This window comes from Schistocerca cancellata, chromosome 3 (assembly GCF_023864275.1).
Source record: "Schistocerca cancellata isolate TAMUIC-IGC-003103 chromosome 3, iqSchCanc2.1, whole genome shotgun sequence".
Classification (NCBI taxonomy): Eukaryota; Metazoa; Arthropoda; class Insecta; order Orthoptera; family Acrididae; genus Schistocerca; species Schistocerca cancellata.
The window spans coordinates 373,372,205-373,388,117 of NC_064628.1; the positions used below are offsets into that span (position 1 = coordinate 373,372,205).

A 15,913-nucleotide genomic window follows, 5' to 3' on the forward strand; every position below is an offset into this window, starting at 1 on the left:
GGAGTGGCAAGACTCTCATTTTCTGGCATTAATGTTTGATCCAAACGACAGACATACTAGCACTCCGACGACAGACAGACACTAACTGCCGCACAAATGCGAACGAGAGACAGACCAGCAACTGGTGATGCGAGACTGACCCAGCCTCACTCCCACTGATCAACTCCCACTACCTAGCTCATCGCGCACCTTAAGTGCACGTGAACAGGCAACCTTTCCCCTTTTCCACCAGAGGAACACACCAAAGCTGTGATTGCCACAGCGGCGCCTCCGCCAGAAACGGAGGGCGACTGCTTCACACTACGCGCTGCGGCGCGCTCTTCATAACAGCAAATTTTACCACGGCTCAATGACTTCTTGCAGTGGTAGTCAAAAACAGCGGTAATAAACGGTAAAACGGAACACAAGAAACGCACACTGAAAACTTGTAGCTGAAACACTGATGTTTAAAAAAAAGCATTTTCCTGTCACTATAAAGTGGGAGGATCTGCCATGGGATCGGAAGTCAGTTGTTGAAGGGGAAAAGGTGGACCAGTGAGGAGGGTAGGAACTTGGTGGCGTAAGGATGGAGGACTGTTGCATAACAGCGATGTGGTAGGAGTGACTGTTGGGACAGATGAGGGGGTGGAGTATAGGGGGGGACTCGTGACACTAATAGTTGTTAGGAAAAAGGGGGCGAGGAAAGAAAGGGAGATGGGGGAAAACGAGGGTAAGGAAATGTGAGAAGAGGAGGGAGAGAAAGCCCTGATAAGTTGGAGTGGGTGGGGTGTACCTACAGCTGGTAGAATGGGTAAATGTTGGCGCGGAGTTCAGGATGTGGGAGGGGGAGGTGGTTGAAGTTTCGCTGGGAGAGCAAGTGGAGGGTGTGTACGTGGAGAGTTGGCGGGATGTGTTGGTACAGGGGCATCCCCGCATGAAGATTGGAAAGCAGAAAACGATACGATTGTTGAATTCGAGTTTCCTGATGGTGTAGATTTTTCGGAGGTGTTCAGTTGGAGTGACGAGAGGCGGCAAATTGATGAATTGGTAAAGGTTCCTTAAGGGGCAAGGTAAACGGATGCGAAAAGCGAGTCGGAGTGTATGGCGTTCCAGGATTTGGAGGGGCTGATAGCTCTTGAGTGGGGAGGAGATCCATGCAACATTCGCATAACAGAGGATGGGACGGATCTGGTATTTATAGGTGTGGAGAACATTGGAGGGCTGTAATCCCCAGAGTTCGGTCAAGTTAGTAGTTTTTGTCATTCTCACCAAACAATCGTTATATCACACATAGTTCCGTATAGTTAAGGGTAATATTGGCGCACTTACAAGGCATTGGTTCCTTAGAATGTTACATTGTTTGTGCGGCTGTGACTCATTACAGTTCCTAGGAACAGGGTGTTACTCGCCACAGGAACCTACGAGGTGCGTTCAAGATATGATACCACCCACTTTTTTTGCTTCTCAGTACTGGAAACATATATAAACATGAGATTTGTTTTTAAAATACGCGTGCACTTGTCGTGAATACAAGATTGAGATGGCATCCTCTCCGGGACACACTACTCTAGCGGCAGCGGCGACAGTAAGGACTGTTTTTGATACTTAAAATGGCTACTTTTTCAGTACTAGAACACCGTGAAATCATTCGCTTCCTCCATTTACGATGTGTGACACCTACTTAACTTCATCGCCAGTTGAGTGAGACATGTGGTGATGGTGTCATGAATGTGTGCGAGAGTTCAAAGAAGACAGAACATCGTGTGGCAACAAATCAAGACAATCTCTGCCTCGCATCGGTCGGTCTGACGACATCATCTAGTGAGTGGAGGACGTTTATTTTCGAGGATAGCCAAATGAGTGTGGAGCACATCGCCTACAAAGTTGGCAGTTCCCGTGGGATCTATGGGCAGAGTACTGCATGAAGACCTCAGAGTGCAAAAAGTACTACCCAAGTGGGTGCCACGAACGCTGACGGAGGACCACAAGTCTTCATGTGTGGCATGCTGTCAAGCTGTGTTGACGCCTGAAGACGTACGTATTGGACTTTCTTTTCATAGATCGAGACATGGATGCCGGTTTTTAATCCTGAAATGAAGCTTGTATTCAATGGAAGCACACGCACTCAAAGCAATCAAAAAGCTACAGGTAAGCGCATATGCTGAAAAAATAGGACTGTGTTCTGGGACAGCGGTGGCGTAATACTTAATCATTCCATTCCAAAGGACGCTGTGGTGGCAGATGCGTCCTACCAAAATGGGAAAATACTCTCCTCTTTGCATGCCACTGCCAAAATCTCATTACAGGTCACAGAGACCTCCATCCAAGTCTAAAAATATTCGATATGCAGCTAAATTTCATATGCAGTAACATATTATGTAATATGCACTGAAAGCAAAATCATAGCGACCCTATTTTTCATTTCAAACTTTTTTTAACTCCGTGCAGTTTCTTACTTCCGTGTAAATATTACAATAACTATGACCATTAACGAAATGATAGGCACATCATCATGAATCTGATACATAAAGCTATAAGTAACACAAAAATTAATTTTTTAACCAGATACTATCTGTAAAATCGTTTGAGAAAGATCGCAGGACGTGTGCCTCGATTCTGGCATCACCGACTGGCCGAAATGTGGCAAACACTGTTGGCCTCCCCTTCTGAACAAACGAATGAACTCGTCCAGCGCTTTGGACGAATATTGGTCACTGCGCATCGGCCATGGTATCCTGCGCAGATTCCTTAATAGTTAACAGCGGCATACCCGAGTGGAAAGTTGTTGTACTATGCGAGCAGTGCTACCGCCCTAACAGAGAAGTCATTACACATTACCAGCTCCAATTATGTAATGCTTTTTTGTGTACTGTCCTGTACTAGGTATTATGCATTATGATACACTATATCACTGTGAAGTCTCTTTGTGTATAGAAAATATTCTGCTTCAGATATGTACCCTTATTTGTCCAAGAAAGTACGAACACAATATTTAGAATCTTAAATAAACCATTAATGTATGGAAGTTCAAAATGTTTCTCAACCACATAATACATTTATAAAATACTCATACAGTAATGTTCAATGCTTCGCGAGTTTCAGCACAATTCACGACCAACATGGAAACCGGTAAAAACCGTCAAGTGTCTGGAAACAGTTGTGTGGTTGGAAGTGGAAGGTTACAGCCCAAAACTCGTAATTAATAGTTAAGCCCATTCCCAGTCACAAACGTAGTTGGCATGTAGTGATACTACACTCCTGGAAATGGAAAAAAGAACACATTGACACCGGTGTGTCAGACCCACCATACTTGCTCCGGACACTGCGAGAGGGCTGTACAAGCAATGATCACACGCACGGCACAGCGGACACACCAGGAACCGCGGTGTTGGCCGTCGAATGGCGCTAGCTGCGCAGCATTTGTGCACCGCCGCCGTCAGTGTCAGCCAGTTTGCCGTGGCATACGGAGCTCCATCGCAGTCTTTAACACTGGTAGCATGCCGCGACAGCGTGGACGTGAACCGTATGTGCAGTTGACGGACTTTGAGCGAGGGCGTATAGTGGGCATGCGGGAGGCCGGGTGGACGTACCGCTGAATTGCTCAACACGTGGGGCGTGAGGTCTCCACAGTACATCGATGTTGTCGCCAGTGGTCGGCGGAAGGTGCACGTGCCCGTCGACGTGGGACCGGACCGCAGCGACGCACGGATGCACGCCATGACCGCAAATTAGGGACACTGTTGCTCCTGGGGTATCGGCGAGGACCATTCGCAACCGTCTCCATGAAGCTGGGCTACGGTCCCGCACACCGTTAGGCCGTCTTCCGCTCATGCCCCAACATCGTGCAGCCCGCCTCCAGTGGTGTCGCGACAGGCGTGAATGGAGGGACGAATGGAGACGTGTCGTCTTCAGCGATGAGAGTCGCTTCTGCCTTGGTGCCAATGATGGTCGTATGCGTGTTTGGCGCCGTGCAGGTGAGCGCCACAATCAGGACTGCATACGACCGAGGCACACAGGGCCAACACCCGGTATCATGGTGTGGGGAGCGATCTCCTACACTGGCCGTACACCACTGGTGATCGTCGAGGGGACACTGAATAGTGCACGGTACATCCAAACCGTCATCGAACCCATCGTTCTACCATTCCTAGACCGGCAAGGGAACTTGCTGTTCCAACAGGACAATGCACGTCCGCATGTATCCCGTGCCACCCAACGTGCTCTAGAAGGTGTAAGTCAACTACCCTGGCCAGCAAGATCTCCGGATCTGTCCCCCATTGAGCATGTTTGGGACTGGATGAAGCGTCGTCTCACGCGGTCTGCACGTCCAGCACGAACGCTGGTCCAACTGAGGCGCCAGGTGGAAATGGCATGGCAAGCCGTTCCACAGGACTACATCCATCATCTCTGCGATCGTCTCCATGGGAGATTAGCAGCCTGCATTGCTGCGAAAGGTGGATATACACTGTACTAGTGCCGACATTGTGCATGCTCTGTTGCCTGTGTCTATGTGCCTGTGGTTCTGTCAGTGTGATCATGTGATGTATCTGACCCCAGGAATGTGTCAATAAAGTTTCCCCTTCCTGGGACAATGAATTCACGGTGTTCTTATTTCAATTTCCAGGAGTGTATTTAGCCGGCCGGTGTGGCCGAGTGGTTCTAGGCGCTTCAGTCTGGAACCGCACGACCGTTACGGTCGCAGATTCGAACCCTGCCTCGGGCCTGGATGTGTGTGATGTCCTTAGGTTAGTTAGGCTTAATTAGTTCTAAGTCTAGCGGACTGATAATCTCAGATGTTAAGTCCCATGGTGCTCAGAGCCATTTTTGTGTAAAGCATCATGTTTCTCTTTGAATAAACATACAGTATGGAGTTAGTGCTCCTGGCTTGTTTTATGTTTTACTATATATACTATTACACCGCTCATGTGTCGTTTATTATTCTTTAATTATCTTATCTGGTCTGACCTTAAATTGGTCTGTACAAGTGCCGCCTTTGTTCTGATGAATGTAAGTGTAACTACTGATCGAAATAATAATTATTGTAGACAGCCTCTTGCTGCTGAGGCCTTAGCACCCTCCGATTGTGGGCATGTATGTGTGAGTTGCGTTTGCGTGAATGAGTGTGTGTGTGTGTGTGTGTGTGTGTGTGTGTGTGTGTGTGTGTATGTGTTTTGTCTGTTCCCGACAAAGGTCTGGTTGGCTGAAAGCTCACTTCCTGACAGTCTTTTTGTTGTGTCTATCTTTGACTCAGTATCTCCGCTGTGTGGTGAGTCGTAACTATCCTCTTCACAGTATTTTTACATTCCATTCTAGATTTTCCATTGTATAATAAATTAAGGAATTTTATTGCCTACTCTTCTCAAAAAAACACATGCTGATATATATTTCATTGTTACACTGGACAAAACATTTTGTCACCGAAAGGATTGAGGATTTGTTTTATTCGGTTAGTGACTTCTCCCCCTTTGCCTGTGCTATTCCGCTTCCTATGTCATCCTTGCCACGCCATTCATGCGTTCTTTTGCTTCCAAAATATCACAAATCCTTCACTTTGTCTGCTACACGGGCTTCAGTTCCGAAGTGAATTTTTTGGCTAACCTCATTTCTGCTTCAGCTCATTACTTTTGTCTTTCCTTCGTTTTCTCTCAGTGCATATTCGGTGATCGCTAGACCGTCATTCCACACATCATTTAAGCAATTTTACCTCTACCTTTAAGTTACACACATACTCTGCCAGAAACCGTACTGTGAATGGTGGATGGTATATTGTTCCATTGATAGACATTTTCTGCTGTTCTCCTGTTCTCTGTGGATGGCAGCGTAATCAGTGAATTTTTCCATTGATATAATTTTATCCCTAATTTTAACCCCTCTTCTGGACCTTCCTTTAATTTTCTTCTTTGCTTGTTCGATGTAGTGGTTAAGCAACAGCTAAGAAAAGCTGCATCTTTACCTTCAGCCCTTTTAAATCAAAGCATAAATTCACAATATAGTCAATGACGAAGGCGAGTATAAACTGAATGCTGAATTTAATTAAACAGTAGGAGAGAATGTCATAATATAGCAAAAAGGTAGAAATAATAAGGGAAAATAGTGAGACGAAAGTGAAATTTGGGAAAAATATGAGTTCAGATGAGAGGATAAACGGGAATTGGGTAAGTGGGTGTTAATCCCCGTAATTTTCAATTTTTTTTAATGTTGTGGTCAGTGAGGATCAGATTTTCACATGATTTCAATTTGAAGACATAGACTGTCTGACTATTAATTACAGAGAAATTGACAATTTAACAAAAACAAAAGTGTACCCCACAATCTACATCTACAAAAAAATGGTTCAAATGGCTCTGAGCACTATGGGACTTAACTTCTAAGGTCATCAATCCCCTAGAACTTAGAACTACTTAAACCTAACTAACCTAAGGACATCACACACATCCATGCCCGAGGCAGGATTCGAACCTGCGACCGTAGCGGCCGCGCGGTTCCAGACTGTAGCGCCTTTAACCGCTTGACCACGCCGGCCGGCTCTACATCTACATGTAAATCTACATGGTTACTCTGCAATTCACACTTAAGTGCCTGGCAGAGGGTTCATCGAACCATTTTCACACTACTTCTCTACCATTCCACTCTCGAATGGCGCGTGGGAAAAAGGAACAGCTAAATCTTTCCGTTCGAGCTCTGATTTCTCTTATTTTATTATGATGATCATTTCTCCCTACGTAGGTGGGTGTCAACAAAATATTTTCGCATCCGGTAGAGAAAGTTGGTGATTGAAATACCGGACATAGACCTCACCGCAAAGAAAACCGCCTTTGTTTCAGTGACTGCCGCCCCAACTCGCGTATCACATCAGTGACACTCTCACTCCTATTGAGCCATAACAGGAAATGAGCTGCCCTTCTTTGCACTTTTTCGATGTCCTCCGTCAATCCTACCTGGTAAGGATCCCACAACGAGCAGCAATATTCCAGCAGAGGATGGACAAGTGTAATGTAGGCTGTCTCTTTAGTGGGTTTGTCGCATCTTCTAAGTGTTCTGCAAACAAAGCGCAGTCTTTGTTTCGCCTTCCCCATTATATTATCTATGTGGTCTTTCCAATTTAAGTTGCTCGTAATTGTAATCCCTACGTATTTAGTCGAACTGACAGCCCTTAGATTTGTGCGATTTATCGTATACCCAGAATTTATCGGATTTCTTTTAGTACCCATGTGGATGACCTCGCACTTTTCTTTGTTTAGTGCCAATTGCCACTTTTCGCACCATACAGAAATTCTCTCTAGATCATTTTGTAATTGGAATTGGTTCTCTGATGATTTTTCTAGACGGTAAATTACAGCGTCATCTGCAGACAATGTAAGGGGGCTGCTCAGATTATCACCTAGATCATTTATGTAAATCGGGAACAGCAGTGGGCCTATGACACTCCCTTGCGGAACGCCAGATATCACTTCTGTTCTACTCGATGATTTACCGTCTATCACTGCGAACTGTGACCTCTCTGAGAGGAAATCACGAATCCAGTCACACAACTGAGAGGATACTCCACATGCACACAATTTGATAAATAGTCGCTTGTGAGGAACGGTATCGAAAACCTTCTGGAAATCTGGGAATATGGAATCGATCTTAGATCCCTTGTCGTCAGCACAAATCACTTCATGGGAATAAAGAGCTAGCTCCGTTGCACAAGAACTATATTTTCTGAATCCGTGTTGCTTATGTATCAATAAGTCATTTTCTTCAATGTGATTCATAATGTTCGAGTACAGTATATGCTCCAAAATCCTACTGCAAATTGTGGTCAGTGATGTGGGGGTGTAACATGTGGGATAAAGCCCCACACTGCGCATCTTTGATGCATTTGTGACAAACATTGATAAAAATGGATGACTGCCTAATAAAAACCCTTGAAACATCCTTAAAAATTGTAGTTAAATTACTCTGTACAGTATTGAACTGAAAATTCTCGTGAATTTGAACATAATGCTTGAAAATATGTGTACAAAACATAATACTTTCTTCTCCACAAAAGGAGTTTTAGTGGGGCAACCTGAATGAGAACAATTACTGAGGCTAAGCTGTATCAGGCTCTTCTTCTTCCTGGTCTTCTTCGGATACTTCGCCAATTAGTATGTCTATTTCTATATCTTAGGTACTGTCATGAGGTGAGAAGTTTGAATCTGACTCTGAAGAATACTCAACGGGCTTTTTGATTTATTTTCTTCCTTTTTTGGAAATGATGTAATGAAATTAGCTTACATCGTTTGTTTCTTTTCTTTTTCCTACTCAGTGGCAAGCTTTTCTTTTCCCATGCATTCTTCTTCCATTCGTTCTTAACTGGGTGTCGACGTTAGAAGCACAGATTTCAATGTTATACCAGAAATTTCCCCTAAATCTTTATTTTAGACAGAGGAATTATATCTTCAGGTGTGATAATCTCACACAGTGTGTGCTGAATGTCATCTTTTGCGAGGTTCTCATCGAAGAACTCTCGTGACATTGTTGGAGTAGCGGGGATTTATCCCGAAACACCTGCAAGGATTTGCCCCATTTCGCCATTTTTGACAAATGCTCTATTGTTGAGTTTGGAAGCCAACGGGAACAACTATTTCCACGTGAAAGTGAAGATCAAATGCAGTTATATCAGCGAGTAATTGATTGATTCTTCTTTTGAATCCTTAACTTATTCAGTGTTCAAGTGAAATATCACAAAAGTTACATGTAACTACTAAAAAAACAGACTTACCTCATTTTATCACCTCTTGACCGACCTGCCAGGACTGACTTTCATGGAACAATAAGTTACAATAAGACAAATCTTCCACCTGATGGTCGACCCCTGAATCGATGCCAATCACTGATAAAACTCGTTTTAGGTTTTTAGCCCACTTGGGGTTTTACCTCCACTTACGTAAAATTGTAGGTAATAATTGTGACAAGAATATCCAATAATGAAACTATTTTGATTAAAAGTCCTGGATTCACATTCTGGAGCGGGAGAGCTGCGCGTAATATGTATTTAACTCTAACGACGAAAGAGAAAGATAAGCAATAAATATACTGTGAAATGTTCCATTATCTGAGCTACTTTACAATAAATGAACAGATGAAAGCAAATGAATACCTGACGTATGAATGTGATGAGCGCAGGATGAGATGGATTTAATTGAAATAATTTTTTCAAAATACTGATGTATATTACATTTACTGAACTTATAGTTTTTAAAAAAAAGCTAAATCTACAGATAACTGTCGAAAATCTTTTTATAAAATACAGTTTATTGTCTGTAACACTATTCTTGACGCACTGTTTTGCTAAACGTTCGTATATGTTTCACTATTATGACTTCCTGTGCATATTTTAGCACGGAAGCGCAGTGTCAGCCGTTAAAGTAGAAATCCATGCTCCCGATTTTCTATGGGAGCGCAGACTGCACGTCTTAACGTAATTAACCACGGGCATCCCAATTTATGGCGCCCCCGTATCAGATTCGTGATTTATCTCAGACTATAATAAATTTTTAACAGCCCTTACCTCACGTATCACGACAATGTACCGGTTAATAAAGCAGACGAAGCTGCTCTCAGGAGCAATCGATAAACTCCAAGCTTATACCAAGAATTTACGACCGATAGAATGCGATATATTGGCTATCGCGTTGTAAGGTAATTTAAGTTCATCGGCTTCTGAGTAACGCCTACTCTAGACAGAGAGAGAGAGAGAACAAAATGTCGCGACAACATAAAGCTTTTGATAACCTCAACGACGACCTTAATATATATGTACATATGTAGAAGGTGAAGATAAAGCGTTTTCCTGACTACAGAAGTTTATTTCTAGGGGAATATGTCAGGTACCCTAGAGATACTAAAAGGTATCAGATAGATTATATAATGGTAAGACAGAGATTTAGGAACCAGGTTTTAAATTGTAAGAAATTTCCAGGGGCAGATGTGGACTCTGACCACAACCTATTGGTTATGACATGTAGATTAAAACTGAAGAAACTGCAAAAAGGTGGGAATTTAAGGAGATGGGACCTGGATAAACTGAAAGAACCAGAGGTTGTACAGAGTTTCAGGGAGAGCATAAGGGAACAATTGACAGGAATGGGGGAACGAAATACAGCAGAAGAAGAATGGGTAGCTTTGAGGGATGAAGTAGTGAAGGCAGCAGAGGATCAAGTAAGTAAAAAGACGAGGGCTAGTAGAAATCCTTGGGTAACAGAAGAAATATTGAATTTAATTGATGAAAGGAGAAAATATAAAAATGCAGTAAATGAAGCAGGCAAAAAGGAATACAAACGTCTCAAAAATGAGATCGACAGTAAGTGCAAAATGGCTAAGCAGGGATGGCTAGAGGACAAATGTAAGGATGTAGAGGCTTATCTCACTAGGGGTAAGATAGATACTGCCTACAGGAAAATTAAAGAGACCTTTTGAGATAACAGAACCACTTGTATGAACATCAAGAGCTCAGAGGGAAACTCAATTCTAAGCAAAGAAGGGAAAGCAGAAAGGTGGAAGGAGTATATAGAGGGTCTATACAAGGGCGATGTACTTGAGGACAATATTATGGAAATGGAAGAGAATGTAGATGAAGATGAAATGGGAGATACGATACTGCGTGAAGAGTTTGACAGAGCACTGAAAGAGCTGAGTCGAAACAAGGCCCCCAGAGTAGACAACATCCCATTGGAACTACTGACGCCCTTGGGAGAGCCAGTCCTGACAAAACTCTATCATCTGGTGAGCAAGATGTATGAGACAGGCGAAATACCCTCAGACTTCAAGAAGAATATAATAATTCCAATCCCAAAGAAAGCAGGTCTTGACAGATGTGAAAATTACCGAACAATCAGTTTAATAAGCCACAGCTGCAAAATACGAACATGTATTCTTTACAGACGAATGGAAAAACTAGTAGAAGCCGACCTCGGGGAAGATCAGTTTGGATTCCGTAGAAATACTGGAACACGTGAGGCAATACTGACCTTACGACTTATCTTAGAAGAAAGATTAAGGAACCACAAACCTACGTTTCTAGCATTTGCAGACTTAGAGAAAGCTTTTGACAATATTGACTGGAATACCCCCTTTCAGATTCTAAAGGTAGTAGGGGTAAAATACAGGGAGCGAAAGGCTATTTACAATTTGTACAGAAACCAGATGGCAGTTATTAGAGTCGAGGGACATGAAAGGGAAGCAGTGGTTGGGAAGGGAGTAAGACAGGGTTGTAGCCTATCCCCGATGTTATTCAATCTGTATATTGAGCAAGCAGTAAAGGAAACAAAAGAAAAGTTCGGAGTAGGTATTAAAATCCATGGAGAAGAAATAAAAACTTTGAGGTTCGCCGCTGACATTGTAATTCTATCAGAGACAGCAAAGGACTTGGAAGAGCAGTTGAACGGAATGGATGGTGTCTTGAAGGGAGGATATAAGATGAACATCAACAAAAGCAAAACGAGGATAATGGAATGCAGTCGAATTAAGTCGGGTGATGTTGAGGGTATTAGATTAAGAAATGAGACACTTAAAGTAGTAAAGGAGTTTTGCTATTTGGGGAGCAAAATAACTGATGATGATCGAAGTAGAGAGGATATAAAATGTAGACTGGCAATGGCAAGGAAAGCGTTTCTGAAGTAGACAAATTTGTTAACATCGAATATAGATTTAAGTGTCCGGAAGTCATTTCTGAAAGTATTTGTATGGAGTGTAGCCATGTATGGAAGTGAAACATGGACGGTAAATAGTTTGGACAAGAAGAGAATAGAAGCTTTCGAAATGTGGTGCTACAGAAGAATGCTGAAGATTAGATGGGTAGATCACATAACTAATGAGGAAGTATTGAATAGGATTGGGGAGAAGAGAAGTTTGTGGCACAACTTGACCAGAAGAAGGGATCGGTTGGTAGGACATGTTCTGAGGCATCAAGGGATCACCATTTTAGTATTGGAGGGCAGCGTGGAGGGTAAAAATCGTAGGGGGAGACCAAGAGATGAATACACTAAGCAGATTCAGAAGGATGTAGGTTGTAGTAGGTACTGGGAGATGAAGAAGCTTGCACAGGATAGAGTAGCATGGAGAGCTGCATCAAACCAGTCTCAGGACTCAGGACCACAACAACAACAACATGTCAGGTACGGCTGTGCCGTTTGTTCCAAATAGTGGTTCAGCTTATAGAATTTTTCGTCGACGTAATTCAACCGGTCCTTTGTTTGTTGCTCGTAAAACTACTAGGCGATACCCAATTTTTCTTTGTATCTTTGCCAACATCCCTTCCGTCACCGCCGGTCCAGTGTCCGGTATTAGTGTCGTAGGATTTTACGCATCAGGAACTGACGAACTGAATATTTTATTATTAACGTAATACCATAGAAAAGTCGCCAACGGCCATGCCGCAGTGGTAAAACCGGTTCCCGTCATATCACCGAAGTTAGGCGCTGTCGGGCTGGGATAGCACTTGGATGGGTGACCATCCGGTCTGCCAAGCGCTGTTGGCAAGCGGGGTGCACTCAGCCCTTGTGAGACAAACTGAGGAGCTACTTGATTGAGAACTAGTGGCTCCAGTCTCGGAAACTGGCATACGGCTGGGAGAGCGATCGGTACCTTTGGGCCTTCATGGCCTGTTCGGGAGGAGTTTAGTTTAGTTTAGTTTTATAGAAAACTCAGGAGGGGTTATGTCTGGTCAATGTGGGGACCATAATCTTGAACCAACTCTACCAATCACTCCGTCCGGAAAGATTTCATCCAAAAACTGCTACCGAAGGGCCCCCAGTGTGTCGGTGTAACATCCTGTTGAAACACTACTCATTGTTAAAATATATGTAACTGAGGTAAACGTTCAGTTCCAACATGTCGAGCTAAAGTGTCCCCGTAATGGGCAGCTCACTGAAAAAGAACTTTCCAATAACTGTGTTGTCCACTAAGCCACACCACACATTTATTTTCGGGATGTTCCTTATCTGTTGTACCATGATATGTGGCTTCTCCAAACCCCTGACCCGGACATTATGCCGTCTTTCCTTTACCGGTGATGTGAAAAGTAGCTTCATGGTACGTGGGGGAGTTGGAAAATAAGTTTTCCCTGTCGACTGTGGTCGGAGTTGTGCGAGAAAGGAAAAAAAAAGAAAATGAGACATTAAAGACATATCTTTATTTTTCTGCATAATTTCCAAGTACATTGAGACATTTGTCATACCACTTTATAAGCTTCAAAAAGCGTTCCGGGAAAAAAATCAGGGCGTTGCATACGGAAGAATCGTTGACCGGCTTGTTTCACAGCATTGCTGAGAAAAAGCGCATTCCGCAGAGAGTCTTCTTCAAAGCAGCAAACAGATGGAAGTCACTTGGTGCGAGACTGTAAGGCGGATGGTGTAGGTGCTCCCAACCAAGAATTGCAATATGGTTTTGCGTTGCCGTCGCCGTATGTGGTCTCGCATTGTCATCCAACAGCAGAACGCCAGATCTGAGAAGTCCAGGCCGTCTTTTCCGAATCACCTCTTTCAATTTCGACAGAGTGGCACAGTATACCGCGCAGCATTGATGGTTGCATCCTCCAAAAAGTCCAGCAGCAAAACTCCTTTGGCGTACCAGAAAACGGCGAGTAGCACTTTACCTGAAGACGGTGTGCTTTTGAACATCTTTCGGACAGGTGATGACAGATGTTTCCACTCCATGGATGCGGCCTTCGATTCAGGCGTGTAATGGTGGGCCCATGTTTCATCCCCCGTCACAGTCCGAAACAGGTCATTCCCAGATTCATGGTAATGCACGAGCTGAACGCTCTGTGTGTCGGGGTCAGTTAGCGAGGCACTTATCGTGCTGACAGCTTCCTGTATCGAAGAATGTCGTGGATGATCTTGTGAGCTCGCTCATGTCCAAGTTCTGCCGCTACTCCATCGGTGATGATACGCCGGTTCGCTTTAATCATGTCATCCACCTTCCTCACATTTACATTTGTGGTGGCCGTGCGCGTCCGTCCAGGTCTCGGTATGTCCTGCACTTGCTGACGTCCATCACAGAATTGCTGGCACCATCGCCGCACCATTTGCCTCGACAACACACCTGATCCATACACCTCAACAAGGCGGTTATGAATTTCTGTGCCTGATACTCCACGTGCCCATTCATAGCGGATAACAGCTCTTACTTCTGCCTTTGACCACGACTCCAAAACCACCTTCTCCACATAACTGCGGGAAAAGACTGAGCGCTGGCCTCCACTCTGCGCAAGCGCTGCGACAGCGCCATCTGCTTGATCGCGCACGACCTCTACCCAATGGCGTATCGGTGTCTTGCAAGTGCGCACTCACCTGCCGTGCCGTCTTTCGCCTATATCACACAACTCTGCCCGCAGTCGTCAGGGAAACTTATTTTCCAACTCCCCCTCGTAAAAATAACAAACTATTAAGGTAGTCATGGTCTGCTTCGATTCGTTCTAGCATGCTCCTAGCAAACTGAGCACGTCTGGGCCCAACATCTGGCTGCTAAACTTTCAGGAGTTGTCCTTCGTATGCATTGAAGTTCAACCTTTTGTGTAAAATCTTCACCAGAAACTACAACTACATCGACATTCCGTAAGCTACAGTACTAGAAGTGGCGGAGGGTATCCTGTCGTTTCCTTCCTGTTCCACTCGCAAATTGAGTGAGGGAAAGACGACTGTCTATATGCCTCCATATGAGCCCTAATTTCTCGTATGTTATGTTCTTGGTCCCTAGGCGCAACGTACGGGGTGACAGTTATTGAACTATAGGAAATAAAATCGTCATAACTTCAGGACAGTATGCGTTAGGACGTTCAAACTGAGCAGTTGACCACGGGGCACGATGTGAATTAGTATGGTTTGGTTTAGTGACGAAGCACACTTTCATTTGGCTGGGCTCGTCAATAAGCAAAACTGGCGCATTTGAGGTACTGAGAATACGCATTTCGCTATCGAGAAGTCTCTACACCCTCAACGGGTGATTGTGTGGTGTGAAATGTTCAGTAACGGAATTATCGGCACAATATTGCTTGATGGCACGGTATGTGAAGGTTTTGGTCGACGATTTCATCCCCATTATCCAAAGTGACCCTGATTTCTCCAAGATATGATTCATGCAAGACGGAGCTGGACCCCACAGAAGCAGGAGAGTGGCGTCCTGGAGGAGCACTCTGGGGATCGCATTCTGGCTCTGGGCTGCCCAGAAGCCACTAGCATGGCCCTCGATTGGCCTCCGTATTCTCCGGATCTGAGCACATGCGTCTCCTTTTATTGGGGATATATTAAAGGCAAAGTGTACAGAAATAACCCCAAAACCATTGTTGTGCTGAAAACAGCCATTCAGGAGGTCATTGACAACATTGATGTTTCGACACTTCAGCGGGTCATGAAGAATTTCGCTATTCGTCTGCGCCACATCATCACCAATGATGGCAGGCATATCGAACATATCATAACCTAAATCCGAATATCTTCAATGACGTTTACGTGTTGAATAAAGTGTGCGCACGCCATAGTTTGTAACTAATTTACGTTTTTTTTTTTTCATGTAGTTCAATAATTGTCCCCGCACGTTGGCGGCAGTAGAATCGTATGGCAGTCAGCTTCAAATGCCGGTTTCTACATTTTCTCAATAGTATTTCCCAGAAAGAACGTCGCCTTCCCTCCAGGGATCCCAGTTAACTTCCCGAGGCATCTCCGTAACACTTACGTGTTGTTCGAACCTACCGGTAACATACAGGAGCCCGCCTCTGAATTGCTTCGATGTCTTCCTTCAATCCGACCTGTTGTGGATCCCAAACACTCGAGCAATAGTCAAGAATAGGTCGCACCAGCGTCCTATATGCGGTCTCCTTTACATGTGAACCATTCTTTCCTAAAATTCTCCCAAAAAACCGAAGTCGACCACTACAATCCTTAGATGCTCATTCCATTTCAAATGGCTT

General features: G+C 44.1%; 1 pseudogene; it reads left to right on the plus strand.

Moving 5' to 3' along the window:
• The first annotated feature begins 12,367 nt into the window (after nt 1–12,367).
• Nucleotides 12,368–12,485, plus strand: LOC126177831 (5S ribosomal RNA; annotated as a pseudogene).
• The last annotated feature ends 3,428 nt before the right edge of the window (nt 12,486–15,913 follow it).